Here is a 26,574-nt window from a genome sequence, read left to right as displayed (position 1 = left end):
CGGCTTCTCGTGCGCGGCCTGAGCAAAGGGGAGGTGGAAGTGGACAGAAATTTACGCACGACGCTGCTCGACAGGAAAGCTGCGTAAAGCATCCCCGCTAACTATCGCAAGGTGAATTTCACACGCGTTGAAGCCGAACCAAGTTGATGTTGCGGCGAAGTTATTTAAGAAATGTTTCATTGCAAACTACTGTGACGTGAGAGAAGACAACCTGCTGTGGGATACTTAAAGCAGCGGCTCAAGCGGTGCGATACATTTCAGTGGTTGCTTTAAGAATAAAGCATTATTCTTTATGAACACCTCATATGGATAACGGCGCAAGAAAATTTGTGCGTGTGCGGGGCGCGGCGGGTTCATTTTACATTTTTCGACTCTAAGCACCCGCATCACTTTGGCCATCACGTTCATGGAAAAAAGCGAGTGCGCAGGATCGAGCAATTACGGTATGTTGAGTGAAAGCAGTCCTGTCCTTTGTTTGGTGGGTCTTTTCTAAGGAGAGGGCTGATAATAATATGTGATGTTGGTCAGGTATGCCTAGCATTTATCTGCATAAAGCACTGGGTAACATCGCCTGTAAGCAACTGGATTGGGGAAGCATTTGCTTGTATCCACTGGCGAGGCGCGCATGAAGGCAACCGTGTGCGTGCGCCATCGCTGCTTACGCCAGGCTCCACGGGATGGCGGTACTTGTCCGTGCTAAGCACATGACTGTGTTGCACGTTACAAATTTTACCCCACCGAACGCAAAGTATTGCCTCGAGTCCACTGTGAGTGCGATTAATAACATCTATGTTGACACCACCGTTGAGAATCGGGTTGAAACGGAGCAGACGACGCACGCCGGTGCTTTTTGTGCTTTAAACTTTCGAGTGCAGTTGCCCAGGCGGCGCCATTTCCATGGTGCATCGGCCATGTCTGTGGCCGTTTCCAGTATTTCCAAGCGAAGAAATTGACAGCTAAACGTTTAAACGAATACCACCTATAAATCCGCAGCCGTCGCCATGCTACTTACTGCCTTTTAATCAGCATCCTTTGTGGGCTTGGACATCCTACTCTTTCCAGCTTATAGTGGTCAATTATATCCCTGTAGTATACCAGCCGGTCAATTCCCGACCGTCTGGTGTATTGAGCGAAGGCCCGGTCAACAAAAGCTCGAGCTACGTCGTGCGCACACTCGTTCCCGGCCCGATTGTCCAGTGCCCATATTAGTTCCAATTTGAGGGCTCGTTTTATTCTCAGGCCAGATTTTAGAATTAAAACGCCTCGGGTCAGGCGCACCCCGCCGGGAAGTTTAGTGTGGCCGACATGGTGTCTCTCATATAACTTTATTTTTGGGGACGCGATCATTACCAGGGCAACGGCCGCCCCTTCACCACACTCTGGTTTCGCCGTCCAGACCTAGCCTGAGGTGATGCAATCGCCCTGCTGATTTACTACTGGTATGGTCATAGCGTCGCGGCTCACATATTCGGTGGTGTCCACGTACATCACGTACGCGGATTTTGCGAATATTGTGAGCATAGCCCTGGCTGTAGCCTCTCGCCGCTCCTGGTTATGTACCGGATATCTGTTATGGAGGAGTGGCGAAATATATATGTGGGTACCTATTTCCACTAGTACTTGGACGTTCGCGCCTTGGAAACCTGTTGGTTGATGCTAAGGGTACCTAAAATCTGCCTCTTAGAGAGCCACTACCTTTGTGTGGTTCTGTAGGATCCTATAGGGTCCATAAGGGTGTCAAGGAGGCCGAGCTTCGGAGCGTTCGTTTGATGCCGTTATATGTACGCTTATTTGTGCGCCCACGATATAATAGGGCTGATTTGGTTTTCTTCATCCCGATTTAAGCTCAGATTATGCGTAACGTATGTGATGCTACGTAAGACGACTGCTTGTACCATTCTTATTAAATTATGCTCATTCGTCTCGTGGTGCTTCTTGGCGACAAACGAGATAAGTCGGATTGTTTGCTGGACGGTTTTCTCCAGCGCGCTGATGGTTTTTATGTTGTGCCTGTTGGCTTGAATTTTGAGCCTCTGAACCGGAATACCTTCAACCGTGGGGATACGCAGCGTAACTACTGGGGCAAGCTGACTGTTATGAGTGATCGGTTCGGTTTTGCTTCCTATGCTGCTTGGACGATATATTAGCAGCTCTGATTATTTTTGGGGGCAACTCAAGCTTCTCGGTCCTACGTACTCCTTCAAAGCATCGATCGCCTGTTGTAGGGTGTCCTATAAATACCCATTGATACAGGGAACATTTTTTGGGGGCAAAATTGAATCAGAACTGCATTTCTGATTATTCTTCTTCATAATCTTCTGTTTCTGATTATTCTTTTCCAATATTATTCTTCATATAAAATTCCTGATAATTTAGATCCACGTCAGGAATTCAAGTTTATTTCTGGTGTTGGCTTACAAATCATGCTGGGTCCTCAGAACTCAACTTTTAGAATTCATTCTTGGATTCCCCTTCTGTTGCAAGAGAGAGTGCGGTAAAGTTGAAGTAACTATGTAACCTCAAATATAATAGTTTATAAAAAGGTTCATGATCCGGGTACACGGAACGCCAACTGTAAAATATGAAACTCAAATTTCTAACTCGCGTTGGGATGCGTACAAGATTGCTTTCAATGATTACATTTCGGCTATAAAAAACGCTAGACAGAATTTTTTATCTAATGTTCTTCCGTCAATGCGTTCTTCAGACTTAAAAAAATTTTGGCGTACCATAAACCCTCCGTCCGATGACACCATCACCTTAAACGACACATCTGACGAACCAGTTCCCAGCAATCTTTGTGCTATGCTTCTCAACAAAACATTCGTAAAAAACGTTTCCGCGGCGTCTACCGTTGCGAAGCCTCCAACCCAAGCATTCAGTTGCGCAGCTATGCCTCCAGTACAAATCGATGTTTGCGGTATCTCTAAACTTATCACTGACCTAACTAATTCCTCATCTCCTGGATTTGATGGCCTTAGCACAAAATTTTTGAAAAACACCGGTGTTTATTGTTCTATCATATTAACAAAAATATTTCAGCAATCATTGGACACGGGTACGCTTCCTAAGAAATGGAAAATAGGAAAGGTGATTCCAGTTTATAAGTCCGGCAACAAAAATAATCCATGTAATTATCGCCCCATTTCTCTTACCAGTAACTGCTGCAAAATACTAGAGCATGTCATCTACAGTAATTTGGTTAATTATCTGGAATCCAACTAATTTTTCGCAGCAGCCCGACACGGTTTTCGCAAGACATACTCCTGTGAAACCCAACTAATTTATTTTACTCACAAATTACATCAAATTTTAGATAGTTCTTCACAGGCTGACTGCATATTTTTAGATTTTTCAAAGGCATGCGATAAGGTTTCACACGGGCCACTGCTTCATAAACTAAATCAATTAAACATTGACAGAAGTTTGTTGACGTGGATTGAATATTTTTTGACTGACCGTTCGCAGTTTGGTGTCGCTAATCAATCTTGCTCTCCATTCAGCCCTGTTTATTCAGGTGTACCGCAGGGTTCGGTCCTTGGGCCCCTCTTGTTTCTTATTTATATTAATGACTTGCCTTCTTTGTTAAAATCTAATGTCCGTTTATTTGCTGATGACTGTGTTATCTTCCGCGAAATAACCTCTGATAACGACACTACCATTTTGCAGTCTGATTTGAACTCTGTTGTTAATTGGTCTAAAACTTGGCTAACGGAACTCAACACTAACAAATGCAAGACAATGCGTGTTTCTCGTACTAAGACCAACCCACACAATATTCTCTTAACAATGTCCAATTAGAATCAGTTGCTTCCTACAAATACCTTGGCATTCACATTACCACGAACTTAACCTGGAACCTTCATATTGAGCATATTGTTAACCAGGCTAACCGCATGTTGGGTTACTTGCGCCGCAACTTCTTTACAGCTCATTCATCACTCAAATTATTGCTTTACAAAACATTAGTTCGCTCGAAACTGGAATATGCATGCTCAGTACGGGACCCATGTCACGGAAAACTTATAACTGCACTAGAACTTGTTGAAAATAATTCTGTTAGATTTGTGCTAGCCAACTACCATTGAACCGCGAGCATTACTAGAATGAAATCTGATTTAGCCCTCCCATCTCTCTGCACTAGGCGTCAAATTTCACGACTAACTATTTTTCATAAGCTGTATCACCACCCCGTTCTGCGTGACGAGCTTATACCTAGGCCACGTTATCAATCCCGTCACGTTGACCATAGTGCAAAGTTGGAATTAATATATGCAAATCAATGCATTGTTTTCATTCTTTCTTGCCCCGTTCAAGTCGTGACTGGAATCGCCTTCCTTTTGACACTGCATCTGTTAATGACGTCCACCAGTTTCGAAATGTTCTAGCTAACATTATATAATCAGTTCTTCTAATGTTTGCTTTTGATGAGTCGCAGTTGCAATTTTTTAATTACATTGTGTTAATGATTTTATTGTATGTTGTACCTTAACGTCTTTGACTTTGTGCTGTTTTTAGTTGTTGTTTTTTATTTATTTGCTCTCACACTACTCCCCTCTGTAATGCCTTCGCCCTGAGGGTATCATAAATAAATAAATAAATAGGGGTTTGGAGTGCCCACACCAAGAATATTGAAAGAACATTTTCTAGCTTCACTGATTACATATCTAATATGTATATGTGTGTGTGTTTCCATTCTGCGCCACCAGCACTATGCAAGAAGCTGCCTATAAATCCATCTGCAAATACGAGACGGTAAGTGGTGGTGGCCTGATTTTTACCGTATGAATTTTCTAAGCAAGAAATCTCGTTATTTAAGCTAGCCTCTTTAAAGTTAGTTCCGGATGGATATCGAAGAATGGGTAATTCAGGTAAGGCAGAATTCCAACGCGCTGTGTTTTGCGTGCACTGAAGTTTAGTACTGACACATGTGTTTGTGTACGCCTAAACAGTCGCATATCGCCAAGTCACGCAACCAGAGAGTGCGGTGTTTCGACGCTAGACGAATACCATTTATCCTGGATTATTTCCCGTGTTGTCACTTGCTAATGTGTTCCTCTATACTATTTTTTACTGTACTACACGTTATGAGAGTTAATTTAGCAATAATAATTAATATAAAATTATAAAGTAAAAGGCTCTCTTCTGCTTGACATGATAAGGGCGATACCGCAGAATCATACTCACAATATAATGCACAAAAGCTTCATATTGGTGCCAACATGACAACTTTTCCGGGATGGGAAAGTATGCCTTGAGTGAGAGAGGTAAAGGTTTGTTAGGTTTGCTGTTAAAACTACGCTGAGCTTCATGAGAAACAAGAACAAGCAATTTAAAAATTTGTAGGGACCCTTAGAAGTGCTTCAATGTGGGGATGAGAAAGCATTTGTTTTCTTTCCCGTTGTGTAAAAGGAGTGTTATTCATTTTTGTGCAATATTCTGTTTAGACAGTATCTGCGTCCTCAGAAGGCGAAATGCAAGAAAGAAAATTTTTTCTGGGCATAAGTCTCTGTGTCAGTTGTGGGAGCGGGTGGAAGAAATGACGATGCTTTCAGACTAGGCGACAATGATTGCCATCCACAAAACCTAGGGGATGTGTAGACGCCCCTAGTTTTTCTAGACCCCCAATAATGTCTAAATTTAGCTCATGTCAATTCCTATACGAAATGTCAGGGTAGTTTGGTCAAGCCCCAGTAAAAGCAGAAGTGAAATACCACGTTATGTCATTGATTAGACGCCGTTTTTTGTTTACAGCTGTGTACTTTGAGGGAGCTGTTTCGATGTCTACGTTTAAAATTTACAATTTGGCGAGGTGAAGGGCTATGGAAACTAATCCTGGGGTTTTATCAATTATTTATAATTAAATGAAATCGGTGCCCGCTTTCTAGGTGCTGTATAATTCGTGTACCGCTAAACATTGTTTCAAAAGCGTAAATCTCGTAATTTGTCCTTGCAACTAGTTTTAAAATGAGCTTACACGTTGAAAAATAGCCAGAAAATCAAGAACTCGGTACTTCCCTTATTCCAGCGCAAACTGAATTTCTAAAAAGTTAGGTTTTTCATATAGCTGGAAAATACCGCCTCTTAGGTCGATATAAAAAGAAGGAAAACATACATTACGGGGATGAGCATTTAGTTATTAGACGGCAATTATTTAATTACTGGACAAAAAAAGAAACAGTTTGCATAGTTTATGTAGCCTCCCGCTCCGCCACCCCCCGCCTTTGGCAGACTGGATTCCTGGGGAACCCCTGCTCGGAGATCTTGGGGGTCCATTCTTGTTGTGGCCCTTTGGAGAGGTGGAAGAAATCATGCAGAGTGAGGAGACAAGATTCACGGCTCTACCCCTTAAGCTAGGCTGCCTGATATAGATTACTGCGCTGTACGCGACAATATAGCAGAAAAGATTGTATGACGGTTCATTTGTGATACAGGGCGATAGGGAGAAGGGGTGAAAGTGTTGTAAACTGAGAATTCTGACCCGATAGATGATGGGGTGAGCAACGGCAGGTTGGGTGAATTATTGTAGGGAAAATAAGGCGGCAGTGATGCAATATACCATTTACAAACAGTTTCCGTGGTATGGCTAGCGTCGGAAACGTATGTATGAACAAAGTTGGTTTAAGATCAGATACAGCGCATAGAGTGGAGATTGGAGTAAGGGCCTTGAGGTAGTCTTTCGTCTTGTAAAACCCCGGGGAGGCACTGCTGATATATGTATGATATACAGGGTGATCAAAGTCGACAGGTTCTTTTAAAGTTAGCCGCTTAGATGTACGGGAAGACCACTTTAACAGTGAAAATATTCGCGCTGGTGGACACAGAATTAAATGGTAAATATTTATGTACGTGGTGTAATTAACTAAAAATTGAGTATTTAACTTTTTAGTGGCTGCAGTAAGCAGGCATGTTTGTGTTCAAAAGTTAGACGCGATCGTGTGTTTACGCAGTTTCAGTTAACAGAATTTTTCGAGCGCATCCGTACTCCGAGATATCGAACGGCAAAGTTTAATTGCCGTTCGCATGATTGCGCTTGCAACACAGTGAGGACCGGAGCTTAGCCCCTCCCCTTTGTGATGGACCTGCTCTGAACGGTTTTTAGTTGACAACAGGGTGCAGGCATAGGCAAAAGTGATAACTGCCACCCTTTCAGTCTTGGCTGGCATTATTGTAATCTGCAGTACTTGGATCCGCTATCGAAACACAGAAAAAAAGGAGGAGCTTTGCGCCGGTATTCACTGTCTTGCATGCGTAATCATGCGAACGGCAATTAAAATTCGCAGTTCGGTATCTCTAATTACTGATGCACTAGAATAATTCTGTTAAATGAAACTGCGTAGATCGCACTCCAGCTTTTTAATACAAACATGCCTGCTTACTGCAGCCACTAAAAAGTTAGTTAATAATTTTAGCTAATTAAGCTACCGACATCAATAATTACCGGATAATTCTCTGTCCCCTGGCGAATAACCTCTCTGTAGAGGTGGTCTTCCAGTAAATCTTTGCGCTTAATTTAAAAAGAGCCTGTGGACCTAAATTTGATCACCCTGTCTATCGTTTGCATTGCACAGATGGCGGTGGCTCCTCTCGTCGTTGTTTTAGCTTAGCTAACGTCCTTAAAGCAATCTGAATGGCTATTTTGCTGGTATAATGAAAATAAAATCATGAAATAAAATTTGCGCTAAAAAACAGACCCTAGAGCTCAGACTAACTAAAGACTATAGACAGACTAAAAAAAGACACACCTTACAGCTCAGACCAACAACTTCCCTTCGCTCACCATGCGCCATTTTTGTGCTCCTTTATAACTACTCCTCCGGAGTACTGGTACTCGTGATCATGTTGCACAGCTGCTCTTAATGTGGCCGTTTCCGATTCCGCGGCAGTAGAAACTCCTCCGACAACATAAATCTGTCTGTAATGCGATTGTACTTTCCTATCACCATCACATGGGCAATTATTTTCTTGAATTCTTTTCTTCTTCTGAGGCATTGTTAAATACTCATATTAACAAATTTATGTTGTTGTAGTACTTCGATCCTGTGTTCTTCTTACATTAGTTTTCCGCACAACTGTTTTATACTTTTGTCTCAACTCATGCTCGGGCTTTCAATCCTGCAGTTTGACATCAAATACTAAGTAAATGTTTCTATTATGGACAGTAATGGCCAATCGCCTTGGTCCCCCAACATTTGGGATGTTAACGTAAACGTCCTTTCCTTCTTCTATTCTTCACCACCATGTCCACTGTAGTCTTCATGGTGTAGGATGAATGCATCTTTCCTTAACTCTCAGCTGGTCACATTGTGCGCAGCCCCTATGCAACATTACTGCGAAATATTCTGGTCTCACTACTCTACTCATTTAGCTCATCCGTCTGTCGTTTCCTATCACTTGTCTAGCCTTGCTGTAGCCACTCTGTTACCATTGCGCCAGACTGCCTCTCCCTTCGGTGTATTACACGTTTGCATAAACTCCACTTTTAAATGCATAGCATTTTAGTAACTCACAATGTCACGCGGCGTTGGCGTGCCTTGTCGTAGTCCGCATGCGCGCCTTGTCATAGTCCGCATGCGCGTCTTGTCGTAGTCCGCAGGCGCGCCTTGTCGTAGTCCGCAGCCAGGAAGAAATAACAGTTTCCGGCGCCCGGTTTCGAACCCATGACGCCGCGGGCGGAACGCAAGGTGTCCGGCGCACTACCGACCGAGCCACGAAACCGACACAGATTTCGATGCACCGAAAGCGCCTTATATCCTTCACTCATTTCTCGTTTGTTTCGAAAGCGCCACAAGTTGTCCCGCGCCTCCAAAAGATGGCGACACGGGTCCCGCGATCGAGAGATACGACTTGCCGGCGCACCCCCTCGGAAATGCTGTGCATTTGATCGTGCCCCTCGCGAGGGGGATGTCTTTTTTGTGTTCTTTTTTGTTTTCACTTCGTATGCGCCATTTTAAATGCATAGCATTTTAGTAACTCACAATGTCACGCGGCGTTGGCGTCCCTTGTCGTAGTCCGCATGCGCGCCTTGTCGTAATCCGCATGCGCGCTTTGTCGTAGTCCGCAGGCGCGCCTTGTCGTAGTCCGCCGCCAGGCCACTACACTATGAAAGAAATAACAGTTTCCGGCGCCCGGTTTCGAACCCATGACGCCGCGGGCGGAACGCAAGGTGCCCGGCGCACTACCGACCGAGCCATGAAACCGACACTGATTTCGATGTACCGAACGCGCCTTATATCCTTCACTCATTTCTCGTTTGTTTCGAAAGCGCCACAAGTTGTCCCGCGCCTCCAAAAGATGGCGACACGGGTCCCGCGATCGAGAGATACGACTTGCCGGCGCACCCCCTCGGAAATGCTTTGTATTTGATCGTGCCCCTCGCGAGGGGGATGTCTTTTTGGAGTAGAGCTTCTATATTGTCCACACGACTTTCATGCCTATTTTCAGACGCCAGCTACAAATGTCTGAGGGTTGCTGCTGTCATGCGTTTCTATTACTTGTTTAGCAAGCCGAAGTTTTAGCGCGAAATGGTTAGCAGTCTCATTCATCGATTGGTTTCCTGGGCGTCAGCCTTACGCTATCAGGTGTGTTCATCAAGCGTACACGCAGAAATATATTACCGATGCCTGCTGCGCAGCGGTAACTACAAATTTAAAAGGAAGAGGATAATATAACTGAGGATAGAAAGAACGGATGTGGAATTATAGCAGGTGCTGCGCCCGCAAAGGGAAGCTCTTTCTTCGAATTGTTCGTGGTAGCATGCTTGGCGGAAACGTCAACCGCTTCCCCCGAACTTACTTGTAATACCAAGCGTGGGTCCCTTATAAACTATTCTAGAAGAAAACAAAGTTATTGACCTCAGACAACATGTCTTCCGTAAAGGCCCATCTACCATAACACAACTATTAGAAAGAGTACATGAATTCTCCAAAAAGCATTGCTAGGCAAGGTCAAACTGATATTATTATTTTTTTAGATTTTAAAAGGCGTACCATCGAGTGTCACATCAAACGCTACTTTTAAAACTTCAACGCATGCTGAAGAATGATGCACTTCAGTCCTGGATCAAATATTACTTAAATTTAAGATGACAGTTTGTAACAATTGATGGTACGTGCTCTCCAGAAGAGACAGTCATATCCGGTATTCGGTGCTTGGGCCACTTATTTTTCTAGTGTTTATTCATGACATAGTACAGGTTATACGAGTTAAAATTAGACTGTTCGTAGACTACTGCATCCTCTATCATGAAGTTCATACCCCGGAACCAAGTTCTTCTGAATTCTCCTTTAGTGAAAATACAAGCTTTGGTGCTGAACTTGGCAAATGAGTGTTAACAAGAATAGAACTGCAGCCATGTGAATTACGCGTAAACGGCATCCCATCAGCTTTCCACATTCCATTGATAATCAAACTTTTTTGGTTGTAGAAAAAAAACAAATGTTTAGGCGTAATTATTACTTCGGACCTCAAATGCAACGAACACATTTCGTACATTAAAACAAAACCATGCACAAACTTGGATAGCTTCAAAGGTGTTTGCGAAAATCAACCAAAGAAATAAAGTAATGGCTTAGAAAACTTCCATTAGGCCCTCCCTTGATTATGCATCAGTTATCTGGGATCCGTACACAACAAACAATATTGATAAACTAGAACTTGTTCAAAGGAAAGCCCTCAGATTTGCTACAATTGCTATCACTGGCTAGTATCTGTAACTTCGCTCTTGGCTGAATTAGAGCCTAATACATTTCAAAAGAGATGTCAACGTGAACGGCTCAAGTTTTTGTACTCCCTTTAACATGCTAAGGTTGCAATACACAAGACCAATTTTATCGACCTGATTAGAAGAGCTTGACGCAATTACACCACTCCAAAAAGATAAAGGATTTCAGCTGCAAAACAGACACGTTTTAAAACGTTTTTGCCGAGAACAACAGGCGAATGGTATCAACTGCCAACCAAAGGTATTTATTCCAGCGTATTGAATTCTTTAGCCAAAGAATTGTCTAATTATCTGTATTTTTTGTATCTTCTTCATCTAGCCGCTTTGTCTAGCATGGTGACATCAGCAACTCACATGTAATTGTGAAACAGCAATGTTGCTCTGCTGTGTTTTTTTATGGCCTATGTTATTGCTCTGATTCGTTTTGCGGTGCACACTGTAAAACATGTCTCTGGTTTACGAAAGCACCCATAGGTAATGTATTGCAGAGCCCTTCCCGTCATTCTGAGAACCAACAGTCTGTAATACGGACGCCTTGACCTGTATTATGGAACTGCCGTGCAAGCAGAACGTAATGTGTCCGTTTTCTGCTAACAAAAATTCCGTAACTCGAAATTTCACGAAAAGCAGCCGTTCTGTGCAAACAGCGATTCGGATACTCAAATTTAAGGTGTGAGTTCTCGGGTAACAATACCATAACTGGTATGTATAAACCGTGCTTGCTCACCGGCTTGAGTGACCAGGTGTCGAAAACCTAGAGGCGTTCTATGCGACCACAGTATGTTGGATCAGCCACGTTCACCATATGCATGCACGCAGGCAAAGGTGCGGCTCTTCCTGCCAAAGTTTCTGATGCGTGTTGGGTTAAACACTAATACATGCAATTTATTTTTACAAGTTGAACCCTCTGCCTTGTTCTGTGGCATCACCTAAAAAAGAGAAAGAAGAAGAAAACGCCAGAGCAATTAGCCACTCCAAAAAATTTAAACGTAAAACTAAATTTATTTTTGTCACAACTTTCTCTGCTCCATAAATACCGAGAGAAAAGGGAGTGATGGAACAAAGCTGCAGAAGACAGCTTGACAAGGCCACAGCTCTCTTTCCATTCAACAGCAACGTCGCGAGAATGCGAACAGAGATAAAACAAAGTCAACCGGAAAAATAAACAATAAAGAGCTTCCAGTAATACATTTCTTTGTATCATACAAGTAATTCCCCGTATCTTTAACAACTGCACAAAACTAAGCAAACAAGAAAGCGGGAGAAAGAGAAAAAAAAGCCTAACCACGCATTTTGATACATATGGCACGTATCTGATCGTTCGTACACGTGTACACATCAAAATCAGCACACTAAAACGTATTAAATGATAAGCCAGAGTGTTCAGTCACCCGTCATTCCCAGTATTCAAACAGACCGTACAGGCCACCCAAGGTTCTTTATTCCTGAGAGGGTAGTATTTTTTGTCGAAACTGAGCCAAATTATGCATACAGTTTTCATTAGCGTTTCTACTTTAAATGGGGCATTAGGGCAGAATGCAAGTTTTGGGTCATTTGATTGCCTCGTTAGAAAAACACTGACTTTTAACACAGACTTCAGTCACATAAGCTATATAATTAGAAAAAGTAGTATTGGTATAGGACCCACTAGCTCATTTCCTGTACTACAATATATAGTGTATTATAGGCATCTGTGCGATTGGCTGAGGCCACTTAAAGTAAACAGAAGTTAGGCCATGCTTATAAGATTGTAGAATGAGCTGTTACAGTTAAATTAAATGCACATCATTTTTATAGCACTAAGAATGGTGGGGCTAAACAACGGAAGTTACAAAACTACGCTGTCCGCACTCGCTCTGTTTTTGAGTGGATTTGCATCTGGTTTATTTTTGTTGCTGTTAACCAAATCATTTAGTTGAGCATTGGCTATGCTCGACACACAGGGTCACGTGAGACAATGTTGATTATGCCCATTGGCCAGGGTCATGTGAGACAACGTCAAAGCGTCTGACTGCACTCCGCAGCTGTAAAAAGCATAATTCATACAGTACGCAGTGGTGCTTCTAGTACCCTTAAACATAAGAGCACCTGTTTGTACTGCGTGTGCTATGCTTGTTATAGCTGCATAGAGAAGTGACATTGTCCTACGCGACCCTGTTTGCCGAGCCTACCCAATGTTTCCCCAAACAATTACTCTCAGCTGTAACAAAAACAAACCAGGTGCAAATTTGGTGAAAAATAAGCGAGTGTGGACAGTGGTACTTAGTGGTTTTCTGTTGCAACCTACGAGGACTGGCAGTAAACAAGGCTTTCCACCATACACTGCAGCCCCAGTCGGCCTACTAATGTTCCCTAAAGACTGCCCTGGATAAATATTCTCAGACATCACGAAACACACGATTCCGTCGGAGAATCAAAATTTGGTCTGAAAGGGGCCGTCAAGAGAAAATACATTTGTCTTTGCTTAATTTTGTCTGTTTGAACGACCTATAAAGAATATAAATTCTAAATATTTTCTCAATTTATTGCTTCTAAAATTTAGGCGAGGTCTTTTAAATTCTCGTTTTGAGGCGCATCGCAAGCAACCTTGCACGCATCGTCGGTCGGCAGCACAACCAGCAGTGATGCCACACTAAGAACATTCAAAATTTAAACAATCTTTGTATATATTGTTCCATACATGTGCAAACCCGCAATTTTAAAAATAACGCATAGAATATTCTTGCCTTAAACAGCTTTTATCGACGTGATCGGGGTGACGACCGCTTCACTTTTCTGGCAGTGATTGTAGCACAACTCTGATGTAACCCACCGCGGTGGTTCAGTGGCTGGGGCGTTCTGCTGCTGTGCTTGAGGTCGCGGGTTCAATTCCCGGCCGCGGCGGCCGCTTCTCTGATGGCGGCAAAAAGCAAATACGCCCGTGCGTACGAGATTTCGGGGCACGTTAAAGATTCTCAGGTGGTCAAAATTAATCCGGAGCCCTCCACTACGGTGCGCCTCATCGCCTGGGTTGCGTCGGCGCGTTAAACCCTATAATCAATCAATCAATCAATCAATCAATCAATCAATCAATCAATCAATCAATCAATCAATCAATCAATCAATCAATCAATCAATCAATCCAGAACTCAGATGTGCTGGCTCATTGAACGATTTGTAGCCAGTTTCCCTGCTATAGTCAAGCTTTTGCCGAATTCTCTTTGGAATCATAGCTTTTGTGTCACATGGCACAAAACTGCTTAAGAAAAAAACAAGTGCCCCGTGTGAAATTCAAACTTCTGACCACCGGGCCAGCCCTACGTTACGGCCATCCTGCATTGAAGTCAGACGCCTCTAGTGTTGTGAGTGTAGTAAGTACTACACTCACAACACTAGAAGCGCGCGTGGCAGAAACTGCGGCATAAAAGCCGCTTCACATTTGTACCCAAGCACTCTGGTCTATTTTCTTAAATTCTAATCAACCAAAAGCTTCAACCGACAGGTTTCTGTTGAACGTTTCTGCAGTAAGCCAAAGGGGAACATATCGAATCAACGACACAACGTTACCACAATTTTTATCGGGGGAAATCGGAAAGCAGTCGAACTTCGCAATGGTGGAACTCAGTTACTTGGACCTCGGCTCCTTACTAGTTATTTTTTCGCTTCACGAGTAAATAACTGGGTGGTTTTAAATTCAGACTACCTAAAGTTCATTCGATAAATGCATTTATGTAGTATATGCTCATTTTAAGATTTCGGTCAATTATATCATCAGGGCAGAGGTTTCATTTTCGTGCAACTCACATTACAGGCTATGAGAGACAGAGATCTGCAGTTTACTCGTGCGAAACGGCGTAATGAGTTTACGAATGCTCAGTTTATTTTAACCGTATAGTCTTCTGCCTGCACAACTCGCCGCGTTGTTGACTGAAAGTTCCACCATGTTGATCACTTGCATCAGAGATTAGTCATCCCCCGTTCAGTTGCAGGGTGAGTTTTATCATGGCGCCGATGTTGTAGCTTTATGTGACCTTTTGCTGCCCGCTGTATGCCAACACGTTGGTGTTGGCTGTATGCCAACACCTTTTGCTGCCCGCTGTATGCCAACAGACGAGGGGGAACTGTGATTGGCTCCTTAGCAGGGCGTCACTTCACTAGTTGAGCAGGAAAGCCAGGGTGAAACCATAACTGCATTTTTTTCCATTTATAATATCTGGCAATGAAACGGGTTTGCATTGTTTGTTTATCATGGTTCCACAGGTAACAACTGGTAACAGAATGTTTTTAAATCTGTTTCTAACCCCTTTATATTGATAAATTCTCATTGAATATAGCTGCCACGAACTGTTGGCCACCGCTAAACAAGCGCTGCCAGTCTCCGCATGCGCACGCCTTCAATCTTATCTCCCTCTACCCCCTTCCCTCCTTTCGTTTTCATAAGAACCCAAGCCGGAAAATAAACGCTCTCTTTTGCCTTGGCATCTGTTCGTGCATTTCCGGGCGCGCCCCAGCCACGTGGCAGGTTGCCACAGTGGCCACAGGGATTTCAACAAATAACAAGACCCAGCTGCTTCCTGAAGGCGGGCAGGCAGCCACCCCACTGACAGTAAGAGTCACCGCCTCTCGGAATTGAACGACGACACAGATAAGTGGCAAGCGTATCTTGTGAAGATTGAAGCGAACGAAGTCCCTTACGATTCTAGGAAAAGAGCCCTGTTGGTCGCCGCACTTAGGTCAAGAACGATTGATGTGCTATGCGGTAGAGCGGCACCGCAGAAGCCAAACGCACTCGGCTACGATGCGTTCGTGAATGTTTTAAGCGAGTATTATGATCCGCGACCAAACGAAATTTCAGAAAGGTTCAAATTGTTCCACCGATACCAGCAGGAAGGAGAGTGAGTTCACGCATTCGTTGTGGAAATAAGGCGCCTAGCGCATAACTGCAAAAGCCATGCGAGTGCTGCGGAAAGTGTTATCATAAGCGTGCGACCTGTTCAATGCGTGGGAGGCACTGTTACAAATGTGGAAAACAAGGGCACTTGCAATGAATGTGCCAAAGAATCGACAACACGTTGAATGTTACGGTCCAAGCCGACGACAGTGATAGCAGCGCGTCGCAACTTTGGTCCGCAACTTCGAAGAATTCATTAGTGCCACCGATTCAGGAAACGTTCACGTGGAACGGCGTAAAGCTGAAGATGGACGTAGATACCGGCTCGCCCATATGCGTCATTCCTAGAGCAACCTACAAAGCCCACCATCATCAATGGCCGAAGCTGCAGGAACGGAAGAAAAATTACGACCACCTACCCTCGCGGGAACCCTGGTGTGATGCGACGCTGAAGGGGGTTCCATTGTGCGTTTCGGTTGGGTAGATCACTCGAATTGCGTGAGCAATCGTCGGGTAATGCGAGAGAGAGAGAGAGAGAGAGAGAGAGAGGAGAGCAAACGTAGCGCTGCCGACCGTAGACTGAGAAACCGGCAGAAACGCGGCACTCCGCTTATATGCGCAGCGCGCCCGAAGGAGAGGAGACCGCGGAGATGGAGGGCGGTGCACATGCGCAGAGCGCGCTTGCGCCGGGCGCAGCGCCGCCCACCGGCGGCGTGAGAGAAGGCGCCACACTGCGCGCGCCACAGATGTAAGGGGAGAGGGCGCGCTATCACGGCGAGAGGAAAGGGGGTGAGCGGAGGAGAGACGCAGCTGTGCGGACGCGGACAACGACGACCCAGGAAGGACAGGGCCGCCGGCAAGAGATGCTCCTCTCAGCGTCGCATCTAAAAAGCTTGCGTGCAATTTGGGGAAGCTACCCGTGCTCGGAATGCTGTAAATGAGTGTGTGCCACAAATCAGCGGAGGTTGATTGTAACCTAATCATCTTGGACTGCTAATGTCCTCTTCTGTGCGGTCGTGATTTGTTGCAGAAACTACAAGAGCAGGGCGCAGCAGTACTCCACGTAGCTGTGCCACCACTCGAGTCAATCCAGGCATCTCCGCCAGTACGTGCTGTGTTGGACCGCTACTCCGACCAGTGCACGGAGGGCGTAGGACTCATGAAAGGCCCACCAGTGCGCCTTCACATCAAGCCTGGAGTGACGCTAAAGTTCTTCAAGGCAAAAAAAGTACCCTACGCTCTGCTGGATAAAGTTTTAGAGGCATTAGATCGACTCGTGGCAGGTGGCATTATATCACCAGTGACGAACTCGGAATGCGCTACTCCCATTGTTGCAGTCCTAAAAAAAGACGGTACAGTTCGCTTTTGCGGTGACCTAAAATTACGTTGAACTTTGTATGCGAGCTGGAACAATACCCGATGCCTCTTATCCAGTATATTTTTCCGCAATTAGGTGGGGGAGAGCGGTTCAGCATTTTGGATTTGCGCGACGCCTCCAACCAGACTCCACTGTATGAAGAGTTTCGCAAATTGGCCGTGATAAACACCTCAAGGGCCTCTTTTGCTTCAACCGAATCCCGTTTGGGATTGCGTCGGCACCGGCGATGTTTCAAAGGCGGATTGAATCAATCCTGTAGTGCTTGCCTGGGGTGCAAGCGTGCCTAGATGACGTGTTGATAGCGGAAGAGGGTGACAGCCAAAATCAAAATCTTATGGCTGTGCTCGACCACTTTCGTGAACATGGCATTAAGCTGCGTGCTGGTAAGTGCCACATTAGTGAACCATCGCCTAAATATCTAGGTCACCGTATCGACGCGAACGGACTTTTTCATCACACCGAAGGCGAGAAGCCACCCCTAGGGTTTCGATCGAGAACGCTGACAACTGCCGGAAGAAAGTACTCTCAGATCGAGTGCGAGGCGTTGGCCTTGATATTTGGTGTTACAAGGTATCAGGACTACCTGTTGGAGCGAGAGTTCACTTTGGTTACGGATCACCAGCCCTTGCCGGGCCTGTTAAGGCATGACCGTCAAACCCCCGTTATGGCGGCAGCCAGAATCAAAAGATAGGCGCTGCTGCTTGGTGCATACAAGTATGAACTGCAGTACAAGCCCAGAAAATTTACGCTCAACCCAGATGCAGTAAGCCGGTTACCCCAATCTTTAGAACAAGCGCTGCAAGACGCCGAGGATATGGCCGAGTACGTCCTCGTCGTGGACCAGTGGGACGAGCCTGAGGCGCCAGTGGAAAAGCTTCAAGCCCTCACGCAGTCAGACGACGTACTGTCAAGTGTGTGCAGGTAGGTCATTAAAGCTTGGACGCGATGAATGCACAGAGATGCGGGAGTACCACGAAAGGCGGCACGAGCTGTCCGTGCAGTATAACCTGCGCCACTGGGGCCATCGTGTTATGGTTCGGGCTGAAGCCAGGAAGAAGCTACTGAAGTTATTACATGGAGCTCATCAAGGAGTTTCTGCAATGAAGGCAGTTGCACGGTCAAAATGTTGGTGGCCTGGCTTGTACCACAATATTGAGCGCTTAGCAGCTGTGTGTCAGAAGTGCGTACAGGCGTTGCCCATGCCACCCGCACAAGCAACCATCCGCTGGCCAGAGACACAGGAAAGATGGTCGCGACTGCATGTCGCCTTCGCGGGGCCGATTCAAAACAAGATGCTGCTTGTGGCCGTGGACTCTCACTGTAAATGGATTGAGGTTATTCCCCTGGCTGGCTAACGCGACCTCACGCAGCACAGTTGATGCCCTGCGACCGGTGTTCAGTAGATTCGGTCTGCCACCCACAATGGTGTCTGATAATGACACGCCATTCACCGGGTGGGAGTTCAACGAGTTCTTGCAACAGAACGGGGTTGTTCACGTGCGGGCTCCCCCCTACCATCCACAGAGTAATGGAATTACCGAACGTGCGGTGCGAACCATCAAAGACGGACTAAAGAAGTGTGGGGACGCAGACTTGTCAAAGACGCTGGCTAGAACCCAGTACCGCTATAGAAACACGCCGCTCCGGTAAGACGCTCACCATTAGAAATGTTGTTGGGTTACAGGCTCCACACCCGACTAGACTTGTGTTTCCTCCCAGGAGCCGACCAACATTGGATGTCCACTCTGCTGACAGCGCCGGGTGGAACCTTGCACCGGGAGATCCTGTGTACCTTTGCGGTTACGGCCGTGGTGAGAAATGGACACCTGACAAGGTCCGGTCAACCTCGTGTTCACGCATCGTGTCTGTCGACACGGATAATGGGTTTGTTCACCGGCACATGGACCAGCTGAGGCGCAGAAGAACCTTTGACTTTAGAGGGTCTCCTTAGCCTCCCGATAAGCCGGCACCAGCCAGTACAAGACCGCGAAGCTCCAACGGCTACTGCCCCCGGTCTTCCGGACCACCCGCCCCAAGAGCGACGACGTTCCACACGTACTAGGAAGGCAGTGGAGCGTTATGGATTCTAAGGAAGCAGGAATGCCATGAACTGTTGGCCACCGCTAAACAAGCGCTGCCAGTTTACGCATGCGCGCGCCTTCAATCTTCCTCCCTCTATCCCCTTCCCTTACATTTCGTTCTGACAAAAACCCGAGCCGGACAATAAACGCTCCCTTTTGCCCTGGACACTCTGTTCGTGCATTTCCGGACGCGGCCCAGCCGTGGGGCAGGTTGCAACAAAAGCAACGCTCGCTGTCGACACGGACTTGGGGCACTATAAAACATCAATCCTAAGAATCACACAAACTTGTATTTTGCCTTTATGGCCCCTGTAAAATGAAAATTTTCAGCTAAACCTAATTTATGGAGGAATTCCTTGAAGTACCCCAAATAAAGGTGAAAATAATTTAAACTGGAATAGAAAACAGAATTGTATAGTAGAATTTTCACAGGCTTGATGCAGTGTATATTATAACATATACTATAAGTGACGCTTTTTCTCGCTGCAACAAAATATTAAAAAAGCTGCAGGTCAGAAATTGCGTTATACTTTATTCACTTGAAGAAGTAAACACAAGAAAATATTGCAGCCAGAGGTTGCAATCAAAGGTGGTTTGAGAGCGAATTTAATAATGCCAAATTAAGAGATTTTCAGACAACGTTCTTTCAAATGCAGGAATTTTGAGATATTGCCATGAACCATGTTTTGGGATTGTTTGTTTTGTTTTTGCCGACTGGCTGTGCCGGGGTGTGTTATCTGTGTTATCCGTGGGCCAAGTGAAGCGCATGTTCCATTCTTTATGCCACACGTGTTATCTCCTTTCATAGGGAGAGCGCTTTGAACTAGCGTCACCAATCTGGAATAATGTTTCTTGAGCTAAGGTGTTCTGGATACAATTCGACTATTCGAGAAAGCGTCGCGACGAGTGATAAATGCCTGCTGACCAGATACAGCGGCATTTGACTCGCCGGCGTTCGCTTGCGCACGTCACTGTTTGCTGCTTCACTGCCTGTGTGTTGAGTTGTTAGGGGAGCACAAGTTCGCTCCAATAAATTTGTTTTCTTTGAATACAACTGCGTAGTCTTTGGCTTTGTACATCTGGTGAGGTGCTGGGCTCGCACCCTTTATGCTCCCTTGGCGCTCTGGAAGCCGCTAAGCCAGTCCAACAAGAGCCAGCCGCCCACTGCAAGGTTTACTGCCCGAGTTCTGTCTTCTGCAAGAAGGGCCCAAGAGAACGACTGCTGCAACCACCACCATGGCGCGAGAAGCATCGTCGCCAATCGTGATGCTGCAGCACCGGGAATCGCCATCGTTCTGGGGAGTCCCCGCAAAAGACCCAGAAGAATAGTTCGAATAGCGGCAGAGTGTCTAGTGTCGCGTACCCCCGGTACGTTTCTTCCTCTCCTCCTTGGTGGGTAGCAACGAACGCGTTGAACGTGTTGACCTCTTCGGCCAATTTTTGATTGGCCAATCTCTAGGGGGATCCTGCCACACTCATCATCATTCCACCGTGTATGGCAGCAACGAGGGACGGGACAGGGCCTGAGCAAGAGTCTTGATCTCGCAGGCGACGAACGGCAACCTCTTCTTCTTCCTCTCATCATTGCTGTATAGCAACGAACGCGTTGAACATTATGACCTCTTCGGCCAATCTTTCATTGGCCGATCTTTGATTGGCAAATCTCTGGGGATCCTGCCACAATCATCATCAATGTATCGTGTACAATGTGCCGTGTACGGCCGGGACAGGGCCCGAGCAAGAGGAGATTCGCCCATAAAACTCTTTGCTTGCCTTGTCCGCAACCCCTCGAGACAGTGGCGGAATACGCGTCTTTAGCTGCCGCAATGGAGAAGACGCTGAAAATTCGAACGAGGCAGTACACCCTGCTCTGTTCCAGTCATTCTTCAAGAGGCCCCGCCACACCGCCATCCACTGTCGCCCAGCCAACCCCCTCCAGTCGAATACCAGACGCCGAGGAAGACCGACGTCTGCCGAACGTCCGATAATCGCCCGCTGTGCTACCAGTGCGGAGAGGCATACCACATATACCGTCGCTGCCCTTACAAAAGGCTCGGTTTGCGAGGATTCTCCATCGACGTACGACGCGGGACCCGGCCAGCGCCCTACAGAGCTTGAAGAATATCTGTCGACTAGCAACCGAGGACCAGCCCGCTTCCACCGTTCATTGTCGCGCTACCCGTACTAGTCTTCTAACCGCCGTAGCGGCTCTGACTTCTAACGGGGACGGTCTCCCAGCCAAAGCGGGAGAACTAAAAGGAGTAACTTCTGGAGGTGAAGTTATTCAAAGGCGGCAAACGAGAAACACTGCAGCGACACATGAACGCAACGAAATCCGCACCAGAAGCCTCACGAACCGATCTCCCCTTGACGTGACTCCTGAACACGATGACAGCAAACAGTGCGACGCATATCGCACATGACTGCGCCTGCTGGTGAGAAGCTGACGACAACAACGACGCACAGTTCCCGACCGGCAGCACATACAAGCCGAGATACGACACCCCGACGTACCCGCAACTCCAGGAAGGCGGCTCCCGACGTCCAGTTGCCCATCCATGGCTTTGATGTAGTTGCCCTCATAGACACGGAAGCCGACTACTCCCTAATGCACGGATAATTTGCGTGTAAGCGGAGGAAGGTTACGACAAGATGGGACGGTCTGCACATACGCATACCAGGAGGCCATCTCGTAACACCAAGTAGAACGTGCACATCACGCGTCGCCATAGACGGCACCATGTACCCTGCCACGTTCGTCATTTTGCCTAACTGCTCCCGCGACGTAAATCTTGGAATGGACTGTTTGACGAACAACGGTGCAATTATTGATGTACAGATCAAGTGGGAAATTTCTCCTGTGATCACTCCAAGACGCCCAAACCGAAACCCGAACATCGTGCTGCTGTATGGGGAACCGATGATCACGTCACCCTGCTGCCGCGCGCAAGCTTTGTGATTACCATCTATTGCGAAGAGGCTGCTCCTGACGCCAACGCAATCGCAGAGAATGACGAAAGGTTGTTTCTCGACGGCGGTGTGTCTGTAGCAAGAGGCATTGCGTGCTTTAAGCAACGCCAATCCCACGTTTTGGTCACTATTTAACCAAGGGGTACCAGCATTTCAACAAGGACCATGCAATTCCTTTCCTCGAAGAAACGTCAGCAGGAAGTGACGTGATCGCGGTTGCCGACTTTGAACGCGCCTACGCACACGAAGAACCTTAAAGCTTCCGCATCTTTTCGACGTGAGTCCGGCGCTACTGTAAGAGGAACAGAATAAACTATTGCCTTTACTGCGTCGCCACAGTGAATGTTTTCCGTCGAACTCAAACCTACTTCAGACAAATCTAGCGAAGCACCGAATTATAACCGAAGCTGGAGCCCCACCTACCCGACAGTCACCGGACTGCCTATCTTCAGACCACCGGGAAGCCATCCGGACACACGTGGACGACATGCTTAGCGAAAACATTATACAGCCATGGAAAATCCCCTGGACTCCGCCAGTCGTAGTTGTGAAAAAAATAGACGGCACAATAAGGTTTTGCGTTGACTACCGGTGATTGAACAAAATCACCAAAAAGGGGGTGTACCCCCTGCCACGAATCGACAACGCCCTCGACAACCTCTGCCACGCGAAGTAATTTTCATCGATGGATCTAAAGACCGGCTACTTGCAAATAGAAGTGGACGAGAGAGACCGAGACAAGACTGCATTCATAACCCCGGATGGCCTTTACTAGTTCAAGGTGATGTCGTTCGTTCTGTGAACTGTACTAGCAACGTTTCAAAGAGTCATGGACACTGCGCTATCTGGCGTGAAGCGGCACACATGTCTTGTATACCTTTACAACGTTGTGGCATTCTCCCGAACTTTCGATGAACACCTTTCAAGGTGTTCTGTACTCGAGGCTATTCGCTCGTCATGGGTATTCGCTGTCGAGGCTAGTCGCTGTACTCAAGGCTATTCGCTCGTCGGAGCTAACCCTGAAGCCTGAAAAGTGCCGCGTCGCGAATGAGGAACTCAAGTTTTTGGGCCATGTCGCCAACGCCGTGGGAGTCCTGCCTGGGCCGCTGAAAACTTCAGCAATAGCGAGCTTCCCAAGCTCGAGAGATTACAAGTGCGTGAGGATATTTCTCGCACTGTGCGCATAATACCGGCGCTTCGTCGCAAACTTCCACGCATTGCAGAGCCACTCACGCGCTTGACGAAAGATAGCACCCATTTCAGCAGGGAAACGCCCAAGAAAAAATTACGCCCACCTCCCCTCGCGGGAACCCTGTGTATAAGCGACGCATTGTGGGTTTCCCTCAGCGTTTCCGTTGGGTTGATTCTCCCATCGCGTGAAACGTGCCATGAACGCGTACGATGCATTTCCGTCTACAACGGGGTTCCTGCATCCGGTGCACGTCGCTTTGCAGCCTCATCGTCGGTGGTGCTAGCAGTTCTGTTATTGGGCTGGCCGGTGCTTGTCGCGGTCGCGCCGACAATCGCGGTAGCAGGCTTCTTAGTCTCCATTCAAAGCAGCGTTGGACATCGAAGCACCGGCGCAGGAACGGCGGAGCGGAGCGGTGCAGGTACCGCGTTGTATACCGCCGCATAACGGTGAGGGGAATGAGAGAGAGCAGCGCATGCGCATGCGTTAACCGAGCGCTAGCACGCGCCGACGCACAGCTGGCATTGCGAGGAGCGAGCGCTAACCCGCAGATAACGCTGCGGTGAGAGCGGCGGAGAGCGCATGCGCAGCTGGCGCGGACAACGACGACGCCGGATGGATGGAGGGATACATGCATGCATGGACAAGGCGGGTGAATGAGATGCGTCGCCTCTAAAAGCATTCTGCGAGCTACAACAGTGCCTGCAAAGTCCGCCCGTGCTCGATCATTTCGACGCAAACGCGGAAACGGAACTGCACACGTACGCCACTGATATAGGCTTGGGTGCCGTCCTCGCATAAAAGCAAAGAGGTGGCGAAAACGTAATCGCCCATGCCAGCCTTGGTCTGTCAAAGATGAAGAAAAACCACTCCGCCTGTGAGAAAGAGTGCCTCGCAATGATGTGGGCCATCTCAAAATTTCGCCCATACATATATGGTAGACCGTTCAAGGTTGTGACAGACCTCCACGCACTGTGTTGGCTCGGAAATTTGATAGACCCCTCGGGCCCTCCTGGGCGGTGGAGCTTGCGGCTGCAAGAGTTCGACGTTACAATTGCCTATAAATCCACCAGGAAATACTCCGACGCCGACAGCCTGACCCGCACCCCTGTAGACCCATCACCGCAAGACTGTGACGAAGAAAGCGCGTTCTTCGAAGTCGTGACGGAAAACGCTCTAGCCGCCCAGCAGAGTGCCTACGCCAACTTACGCGTCATGATCGACTACCTTGAAGGGCGCTATGTCGCCATGCCTAGGGTGTCAAACGGCACTTACCAGCATTGAGCCTGAAAACTCCGTCCTTGTGAAGAAGAATTTCAGCCCCAAAACGAGAATGAATTATCTTCTTGACATCCCCGCACACCTTTGTGACGAAGTTTTAGAAGCATGCCACTACGATCCGTCATGCAGACATCTCAGACCAGCGTGCACTATTGGAACAATCACGACGAAGTACTACTGGTACCGCCTTACATCCGACGCCACCCACTACGTCCCGAGCTTCTGTGACTGCCAGTGACGGAAAACGGCACCGACGAGACGCGCCGGACTTCTGCAGCCGATCGCCGTCCCAACGAGGCCCTTCTAACCGATTAGAATGGACCGTTTGGGCCCGTTCCATACGTCACAATCCGGGAAAAAGCGGATTATCGTAGCAACAGACTACATGATGCGCTACAGAGAGACCACCGCTCTTCCATGGGGGACTCCACAAGAAGTCGCGAAGTTCGTAAAATAAATTTTGCGGCGACATCCTAATCACGGCGACATCCTAATCCCTGACATCCTAATCACGGACCGCGAAATGGGTTCACTGTGGAGCCTCTGCAAGGAATCGTACGCTACAGCAACACGCATCACCGAATAACGACCACGTAGCACCCCCAAACGAATCCCAGAAATGCTGTCTATATACGTCGAAGTTTAGCATAAGATTTGGGACGAAGTCCTTCCGTATGCCACGTTTGCGTACAACACGGCTACGCAGATTACTTAGATGACACCGTTCGGGCTTGTCTACTGAACACCGCCGACTACGATGCTTGACGCCACGCTTCCGCACGAAGAAGACGGCGACCTCAACCCTGATGTTGAAGGCTACCTTCAGCGTGCGGAGGAGGCCCGCCAGCTGCTGGTGGATGCCAGACGCTACAATCACCGACGCCGGGACGCCGAGTACTGCCCAAAGGATTGTGTGTGCGTTTGCATGCCCATGCGATGACGTTGACTCTGTGAAAAGCTTCTGCGACGGTATTTCAGACCCTATCGAGTCCTGCAACGTGTTGGCCAACTTAAATACGAGGTGATCCCGGAACATCCCGACGACGCACGCGGCCAAATGTCGTCGTCCACGTGGTTCCCTGAAACCTTACAACGCACGATCAAGAACTTTTGTGTTGTTGTTTGTCCGGACTGTCTTTTATTTTATCATCGGGTCGATGCACTCATAGAGGGGGGGGGGGGTCATACCACGAACCATGTTTTGGTTTTGTTTGCTTACATTTTGTTTTTGCCGACCAGCTGCGCCGGGCTGTGTTATCTGTGTTATCCATGAACCAAATGAAGCGCATCGTCCATTTATGCCGCAGGTGTTATTTCTTTTCATAGAGAGAGTGCTTCGAACTAGTGTCACGAACCTACAATAATCTTCGTTGATCTACGGTGTTCTGGAGACAATTAGTCTATTCGAGAAACACTCGCGCCGAGTGATGAATGCCCGCAAAGCAGATACCGCGGCGTTCGACTCGCCGACGCTCGCTTGCGGATGTCACTGTGTTGACTGTGCTGCTTCGCCGCCGCTCTATTCTTTAATTTGTTAGGGGAGCAAACGTTCGCTAAAATGATTTTTTTTCTTAAAGTCAACTGCATCGTCTTTGGCTTCGTGACAATATGCATGTATGTGCACCCTATTTTCGAACTACTCGAGTGGTCCTGTCTTATAAGCATACTGTGCCTACGATGAGTAAGCGTATATCATAATGCCCAGTACTTCCAACTATGAGCGTGTTTGAATGATCTATGAACTATGAACTCAATTCTCTTTGATCTGTCGACTTGCTGTAACCAGTTGCTGGTGGCCTGCCTGGCTGCAGAGTTAGAGTGAAAAATTGGTCGGTGTGTCTTAAATTATGTTTAACAAATATTCGGTCTAGCTAGAAGACACCTTAAACCCAGCACCCATGGTCAGGGTGTGCATGGTGCTGGAAGTGAGGTCCACTTATTCAATTTGTCTCGACCACCTCTTCAGCGGTGCTTTACCTTCATGATGCGTAAATTGTGTTACCTCTGCTCGCTTCTACAATACAAGGCTCCTTTAAGTGCATCCCGCACAGGGCACCTTGAGTATTCTTGGTGAAGGTATTG

At 47.1% G+C, this 26,574-nt stretch overlaps 1 long non-coding RNA gene across 1 annotated transcript in view; it reads left to right on the top strand.

The window, feature by feature from the left end:
• The window catches only part of LOC144145542 (uncharacterized), a 164,217-nt gene that overhangs the window by 98,185 nt on the left and 39,458 nt on the right, over positions 1–26,574 (top strand). The window contains exon 2 of the long non-coding RNA XR_013317523.1: positions 4,710–4,755. This is a non-coding gene — a long non-coding RNA (uncharacterized LOC144145542). The remainder of the gene's footprint in view (positions 1–4,709; positions 4,756–26,574) is intronic.

The sequence above is a fragment of the Haemaphysalis longicornis genome, unplaced genomic scaffold (genome assembly GCF_048455015.1).
Source record: "Haemaphysalis longicornis isolate Haplotype H1 unplaced genomic scaffold, Haemaphysalis longicornis Haplotype H1 scaffold_7, whole genome shotgun sequence".
Lineage (NCBI taxonomy): Eukaryota > Metazoa > Arthropoda > Arachnida > Ixodida > Ixodidae > Haemaphysalis > Haemaphysalis longicornis.
This window is presented reverse-complemented; position numbering and strand designations above follow the sequence as displayed.